Raw genomic sequence first — 8756 nt, 5'->3', positions numbered from 1 at the left:
TAATACTCACACACGGAGCACTAACACTCACACCGGAACACTAATACCCACACACAGAGCACTAATACACACACACGCAGCACTAACACTCACACCCGGAGCACTAATACTCACACCCAGAGCACTAATACACGCACCCGGAGCACTAATACTCACACCTGGAGCACTGATACACACAGCCGGAGCACTAATGCTCACACACGGAGCACTAATACACACACCCGGAGCACTAATACTCACATCCAGAGCTCTAACACTCACACACGGAGCACTAATACACACACCCAGAGCACTAATACTCACACACGGAGCACCAATATCCCACACCCGGAGCACCAATACCCAAAATTCCTGTGTGAGGCGTGTCTTTCGATTCCTCTCACTTTTCATTTCTGTTTGTGTATCTTTCCCTCTTTCAGGGCATTGTGGGCCCATCTACAGCACATGGACTGCAAAGTTTCAAGAAAGGCAGTTCACCACAAGCTTCTCAAGGGGCAACTAGGGAGGGGCAATAAATGCTGGGCCAGGCAGTGATGACCATGTCCCAGGAGTAAATAAAAAGTTGTCTGTAAACTGTCTCCTTTTCCATTCACTCTCATTATTTCACAAGGACAATTAGGGATGGGGAATAAATGCTGCCCCAGCCAGTGACGCCCATGTCTTCATGAGTTCATGCCCACATGCTCTGTGTGGGTCTTCCTGACAGAACATTGCTGCCTGCCTTCCAGTGTGTTCTAACTCCACCTACCGAGGATTTATACTCAGTGAAGTGCAGCATCATCACATGGTGGTTCCAGGATCCCAAAGCCCTTATGTAACACTTTCTGTGAGAAGGTAGTCCTGAACAAGGGGGTGCAATTGTAAAATTAGAACCAGGCAATTCAGAAATAAAAACATGGCAGCACCCCTTCATGCATGGGGCTGTAATGGCAACTGGGTACTCTCTGACCCAAAAGATTGTAAACTGGAATTTTCAAAACTACAATTGGTCATTTGAGGGTATCATGAGACTTGGGACAAAAATATGTAAATGGAGCTTGTGTGCAGCTTGGCCATGATCTGATAGAATGGAGGATCAGTGACCTATTTATCGTCCTATTGCTGTAGCTGATAATGGTACCTAAATTTGTGAAACGTTTGTTTTTTTTGGGGGAGTTGGTTATTGGCTGGCCAGTTTATGCTGCTAATAGTCTGGGTTTAGTTCCCTCACTGGCTGAGGTTATCTGCTCCTCAACCTCTCCCCTGACCTGAGGTGTAGTGACCCTCATGTTAAACTCACCACAAGTTGTCTTTCTCTCTAATGAGAGAGCAGCCTATGGTCCAGTAGGACTATAGTGACTTTACCTTCAGTTGCTAGTTGACGAGATACGTAACAGAGCAGATGGTGTCTCTAACTCACCTCCCAGTGAGTCTCTGATTCCTGTCTAACCGTCAGGAGAAACCATCCCTGATATAAAAGAAACAGAAGATGCTGGAAACATGCAGAATCTGTGGGGAGGGAAATACAGCTAATGTTTCAGGTCAGTGCCTGTCTGTCAGAAGTGAAAGAATTTGAGAAAGGTAGTAGGTTTTAAGTACAGAGGCAGGAAAGGGAGGATAGTAAAAAAATAAAGCAAAGGTCAATGATAGGATGAAAGATAGGAGAGATTAAATGACAAGAAAAGGATGATGGTGCAAGGAGAAAGAAGCACTTTCGAGGATGTGAAGAAACAAAAGATGTGCCTGGAGGACTTGAGAACAGCAGAGGCATTCCTAGCCCCTCTTGTCTGAAGAAGTGGGAGTGGTTTTGTGACAGCACAGAAAGAGGCTACTCGGCCCATCATATCTGTACCAGCTCTCTGATGGAGTAATTCACCTCCTGCCATTTCTAGCCTTCTCCCTGTAACTTGGGACAGTCTGTTTTGGGAGTAGTGTTGTGGCTCACTGCTGCCTCACAGCACTAGGGGCCCAGGTTCAATTCCAACCTCAGGTAACTGTCTGTGTGGTGTTTACATGCTTTCCTCGTGTCTGTGTTGGCTTCTTTCCAAAGACCTTCAGGTTAGGTTGACTGGCAATGGTAAATTGTCCACAGATGTGCAGGCTAGGTGGATTAGCCATTGGAAATGTAGGATTACAGGGATGGTGGGTCCATCTTCAGAGGGTCATTCACCACGGGGATGTGATGGGCTGAATGGCCTGCTCCCACACTGTAGGGATTCTATGCTTCTTTTTGAGATTCCCTCTAGAATGCCTGGTTTGAACCTGCCCCCTCTACACTAACAGGCAGCTCAATCCTGGTCATAACCACATTCCAGCAGCAAATAGTCTTTCCTTGTGTCACCATTCTACAAGCTGTTTTTAACCTGATTCTCAATCCTTTCCTGACAGGCAGCAGTTTTGCCCCTATCAACTTTCTCCAGGCCCCTCACGGTTTTGAATACATCTATCAAATCTCCTCTCAACCCTCACTGCTCCAAAGAATCTCCAATCTACCCGTATGACTACAGTTCCTCTTTCCTACAGCTGTTCTTGTCAATCTTTTCTGTACCCTCTCTAATGCCATCATATTCTTCCTAAAGTGCACAATACTCCACTTTGAGATTGAACTCCACATCATCCACTGGGCCCCATTCACTCACCCAGTAACAATCTCCATCAATCAGGAGTTATATCTACACTTCCATAGACTTCTACTCACACACTTGGCATGGTCCCAATGCTCACAGTACAGCTTTCCCAGCTCCTCACTTCCACATGACCCAAACTTAAAGCACATTATTCACCAACACACTTCCCTCTCTCTTGCAGGGCAAGTTGGACAGAGTGGCACATAAACAGAGACTGCAGGAAATGGCCAGAAGTCAAGAAAGATGTCCACCTGCAATTTCTAAGCTGCCACGAGGAGGCGGTGTTTCCAATAATGGAAGAGCCATCAAGGCCATGGCAAGCACAGAAACTGAATATTCAGTCCAACCAGTTTATACCAGTATCAATGCTCCCTTCAAACACAGACACACACACACAAGTGCTGACACGCACACATGCAAGCACACATGTATAGACTAATACACACACATGCGCACGCGTGCACACAGGCTCCAACACGCTCACAGACACATGTTCACGTACACATACACATGTAAGCACACATGCACACACTAACTTTCATTAGAAAAGGCACAGCATGGTGGATTTGCAATGCAGGACTAGAATTTTCTCCAAAACAGTTCTTTGAAGCAAAAAGACACAATGAGGGGAATCACTGAGCAGCACTGTATGAGACAGGGCACAGGGAGTATTGATGAATGAAGCGATTAAAACTGCATTTGAAACAGCAGAGCTTGTTTAGCGATTCAGATTCTGAAACCACTTTCTCTGTGTCTGTTCTGCCAACATACAGCTCCTCTTGGCCAGCTGTATGAGGCACACAGGGAAAGTGGTTTAAACATGTCTTATGTGAATATCTTTAACTTTGTCTCAACTGTAAACTGCTAATCGAAAAGAAGGGAACCCAAAATCTAAATATTAATGAGAATAATGATCACAATCACTCATATCTTACTCAACAACTGAGTCAGAGAGACCATTCCATTGGTCACTCCCAAGTCCTCAGTCCTTCTGGAGGGTCACTTCATCTTTAATGTGAGAGCTCACTCTGAGAACGAGTGGTGACCCTCGACAATGAGACCAGCCCATGCCCCAGCTGCTGACTGTGACAATGCTGCACAATGGGGCTACATTCCCCCAGGAGCAGGGGGACAAAAGGAGGGCAAGCGTAGGTCTACAGACTCCTCACTTCAGCCAATGTCATTCACAAAATCGCACAATTGCTCTGATGCAGCATAGAACATAGAACATTACAGCGCATTACAGGCCCTTCGGCCCTCGATGTTGCGCCGACCTGTGAAACCAATCTGAAGCCCATCTAACCTAAACTATTCCATTATCATCCATATGTTTATCCAATGACCATTTAAATGCCCTTAAAGTGGACGAGTCTACTACTTTTGCAGGCAGGGCATTCCACGCCCTTACTACTCTCTGAGTAAAGAACCTACCTCTGACATCTGTCCTATATCTATCACCCCTCAATTTAAAGCTATGTCCCCTCGTGCTAGCCATCACCATCTGAGGAAAAAGGCTCCCACTGTCCACCCTGTCTAATCCTCTGATCATCTTGTATGTCTCTATCAAGTCACCTCTTAACCTTCTTCTCTCTAACGAAAACAGCCTCAAGACCCTCAGCCTTTCCTCATAAGACCTTCCCTCCATACCAGGCAACATCCTGGTAAATCTCCTCTGCACCCTTTCCAATGCTTCCACATCCTTCCTCTAATGCGGTGACCAGAACTGTACGCAATACTCCAAGTGCGGCCGCACCAGAGTTTTGTACAGCTGCAACATGACCTCATGGCTCCGAAACTCAATCCCTCTACCAATAAAACCTAACATACTGTACGCCGTCTTAACAACGCTATCAACCTGGGTGGCAACTTTCAGTGATCTATGCACATGGACACCGAGATCTTTCTGCTCATCCACACTACCAAGAATCTTACCATTAGCCCAGTACTCTGTATTTCTGTTACTCCTTCCAAAGTGATTCACCTCACACTTTTCCGCATTAAACTCCATTTGCCACCTCTCAGCCCAGCTCTGCAGCTTATCTATGTCCCTCTGTAACCTGCAACACCCTTCCGCACTATCCACAACTCCACCAACTTTGGTGCCATCTGCAAATTTACTAACCCATCCTTCTACGCCCTCATCCAGGTCATTTATAAAAATGACAAACAGCAGTGGCCCCAAAACAGATCCTTGAGGTACACCACGAGTAACTGAACTCCAGGATGAACATTTCCCATCAACCACCACCCTCTGTCTTCTTACAGCTAGCCAATTTCTGATCCAAACTGCTAAATCACCCTCAATCCCATGCCTCTGTATTTTCTGCAATAGCCTACCATGGGGAACCTTATCAAACGCTTTACTGAAATCCAAATACACCACATCAACCGCTTTACCCTCATCAACCTGTTTGGTCACCTTCTCGAAGAACTCAATAAGGTTTGTGAGGCACGACCTACCCTTCACAAAACCGTGTTGACTATCCCTAATCAAATTATTCCTTTCTAGATGATTATAAATCCTATCTCTTATAATCCTTTCCAACACTTTACCCACAACCGAAGTAGGGCTCACTGGTCTATAATTACCAGGGTTGTCTCTACTCCCCTTCTTGAACAAGGGGACAACATTTGCTATCCTCCAGTCTTCTGGCACTATTCCTGAAGACAATGACGACATAAAGATCAAAACTAAAGGCTCTGCAATCTCCTCTCCAGCTTCCCAGAGAATCCTCGGATAAATCCCATCCGGCCCAGGGGACTTATCTATTTTCACACCTTCCAGAATTGCTAACACCTCCTCCTTATGAACCTCAATCCCGTCTAGTCTAATAGCCTGTACCTCAGTATTCTCCTCGACAACATTGTCTTTTTCCTGTGTGAATACTGACGAAAAATATTCATTTAGCACCTCTCCTATCTCTTCGGACTCCACGCACAACTTCCCACTACTGTCCTTGACCGGCCCCAATCTTACTCTAGTCATTCTTTTATTCCTGACATACCTATAGAAAGCTTTAGGGTTTTCCTTGATCCTACCTGCTAAAGACTTCTCATGTCCCCTCCTGGCTCTTCTTCGCTCTCTCTTTAGGCCCTTCCTGGCTAACTTGTAACTCTCAAGCGCCCTAACTGAGCCTTCACGCCTCATCTCTACATAAGCCTCCTTCTTCCTCTTGACAAGAGATTCAACTTCTTTAGTAAACCACGGTTCCCTTGCTCGACCACTTCCTCCCTGCCTGACAGGTACATACTTCCTTGAACAAGCTCCACATTTCAATTGTGCCCAGCCCCTGCAGTTTCCTTCTCCATCCTATGCATCCTAAATCTTGCCTCATCGCCTCATAATTGCCTTTCCCCCAGCTATAACCAGCAGGATGCCATTTGGCCCTTCGTGTCTGCTCTCCAAGTACTTTAACTTTGTGCAAACTTCTTATCACCCTGCACATTGTTTCTATTTGAATAACCATCCAATGCCGTCTTCAATCAAACCCACCCTTGGATTCTTTCTATACTGTACGAGTGTGGCCAAATCACTCCTCAGTGCAGCTCCTGCTGCAAAACCAAAATCTTCTGGAGCATCCCCTGAGACACAATGGCACAGCATTGCTGTTTCTGTGAATCAGTAAGATTGGCAGCTTGTGTGGAACTCCATATGGGATTGAGCCTGGGTTTGAGCGCAATTTCCATTATCCAGATCGAGGGTGTTCTCCCAGTGTCCTACACAACATCTGGCCCTCAAGCAGGAACACTGACAACAGAGACAACAAGGTGCAGAGCTGGATGAACACAGCAGGCCAAGCAGCATCATAGGAGCAGGAAGGCTGACGTTTCGGGCCTAGACAACAGATTGGCTGGCTGTTCAGCAATGTCGGTATTAGTGGGATCTTGCTGTTTGAAGAACAAGCTAGCATGCTCGCTCAAGTGGCAGTGGTGAGGTGGAGGTTGCTGTGGAGGCAAGGGGCAACGTGGAAGGTGTGGCGAGGGTGAGTGGGGTCTGTACCCCCAGCGTGTTCTTGTGCCCGGGGTGGGGGAATGGCACTGGAGGTGGGCTCTGCCCATTCATCCACGGCACCCAACCAGACCAGGGAACACAGTGAACCCTTGGTGGCCAACAGCATCTAACTATTTGGAAGGTGCATGGGAGCTGTGCTGTAGCAGGTTGGGAAATGCAAAGTCAACAGTTATGGAGACATTGAATTCTGCTGCCTGTGTTACAAACTGAAAAAAATCTCACTGTTTTCCTTAAGATGAGTCCCTTCTCCATCCTACTGGCCCCATCACTCCGGACTTGATTTTTATGCACCATTCTGGAACCTTCCATAGCAGATCCATTTTGTGATGACCTCCGTTATGCCCACCTCAGCCAGCGGGGCTGGTGGAGAGTACATCCAGCAAGGTTCCTCAATGGGCCCCTCAGGTCAGTGCCTTCCCCACTGCTCTTCCCCCAAATGTGAACGAGACATGAATTAACTCTCAGCTACATTGACAGGTTTCTGACCTCCAGGTTGTTCATGATATGGAAGGTTGTTCACAGTGGAAGACACAAATAACATGTCAAAAACTAATAGCAAGAAGGTTATAGCAGGTGAGGACCTAGAAACTATCATTATCACTGAGGAGGCAGTGCTGGGCAAGCTAATGGGGCTAAAGGTAGACAAGTCTCCTGACCCTGATGAAATGCATCCCAGGGTACTAAAAGAGGTGATTGGGGAAATAGCAAATGCACTAGTAATTATCTACCAAAATTCACTGGACTCTGGGGTGGTTCCCGCAGATTGGAAAACAGCCAATGTGACGCCATTGTTTGAAAAAGGAAGTAGACAAAAAACAGGTAATTATAGGCCAGTTAGCTTAACTTCGGTAGTGGGGAAAATGCTTGAATCTATCATTAAGGAAGAAATAGCAAGACATCTGGATATAAATTGCCCCATTGGGAACACCAAGCATGGGTTCATGAAGGGTAGGTCATGTTTAACTAATTTGATGGAATTCTTTGAGGACATTACTTGCATTTTGGACAATGGGGAACCTGTGGATGTGGTGTATCTGGATTTCCAGAAGGCATTTGACAAGGTGCCACACCAAAGACTGCTACATAAGATAAAGTTGCACGGTATTACAGGTAATGTATTGGCATGGATAGAGGATTGGTTGACCAGTAGAAAGCAAAGAGTAGGGGTAAATGGGTGTTTTTCTGGTTGGCGGTCAGTGGCTAGTGGTGTGCCTCGGATCAGTGTTGGGACCGCAATTGTTTACAATTTACATAGATGATTTGGAGTTGGGGACTAAGTGTGGTGTGTCAAAATTTGCAGCTGACACTCAGGTGAGTGGTAGAGCAAAGTGTGCAGAAGACATGAAAGTCTGCAGAGGGATATAGATAGTCTAAGTGAGTGGGCAAAGGTCTGGCAGATGGAGTACAATGTTGATAAGTGTGAGGTCATCCATTTTGGTAGGAATAACAGCAAAATGGACTATGTTTTAAATGGTAAAAAATTGCAGCATGCTGCTGTGCAGAGGGACTTGGGTGTCCTTGTGCATGAATTGCTGAAGGTGGGATTGCAGGTGCAGCAGGTGATTAAAAAGGCAAATGGAATTTTGTCTGTCATTGCTCGAGGGATGGAGTTTAAAAACAGGGAGGCTATGCTGTAGCTGTATAGGGTCCCGGTGAGGCCACACCTGGGGTACTGTGTGCAGTTTTGGTCTCCTTACTTGAGAAGAGATATACCAGCACTGGAGGGGGTGCAAAGGAGATTCACTCGGTTGATTCCAGAGTTGAGAGGGTTGGATTATGAGGAGAGACTGAGTAGACTGGGCTTATACTCATTGGAATTCAGAAGAATGAGGGGAGATCTTATAGAAACATATAAGATTATGAAGGGAATAGTTAAAGTGGAGGCAGGGAGGTTTCCGCTAGCAGGTGAAACTAGGACTAGAGGGCATCGCCTCAAAATAAAGGGAAGCAGATGTAGGACCGGGGTCAGGAGGAACTTCTTCACCCAAAGGGTTGTGAATCTGTGGAATTCCCTGCCCAGTGAAGCGGTTGAAGCTGCCTCACTGAATGTTTTTAAGGCAAGGCTGGATACATTTTTGAACAGCAAAAGAATTAAGGAATATGGTGACTGGGCGGGTAAGTGGAGCTGAGTCTCAAAA

The sequence above is a fragment of the Rhincodon typus genome, chromosome 25 (genome assembly GCF_021869965.1).
Source record: "Rhincodon typus isolate 14 chromosome 25, sRhiTyp1.1, whole genome shotgun sequence".
In the NCBI taxonomy this organism is placed as follows: Eukaryota; Metazoa; Chordata; class Chondrichthyes; order Orectolobiformes; family Rhincodontidae; genus Rhincodon; species Rhincodon typus.
The sequence above is the reverse complement of the archived record's forward strand: the minus strand, read 5'-3'. Positions refer to the sequence as shown.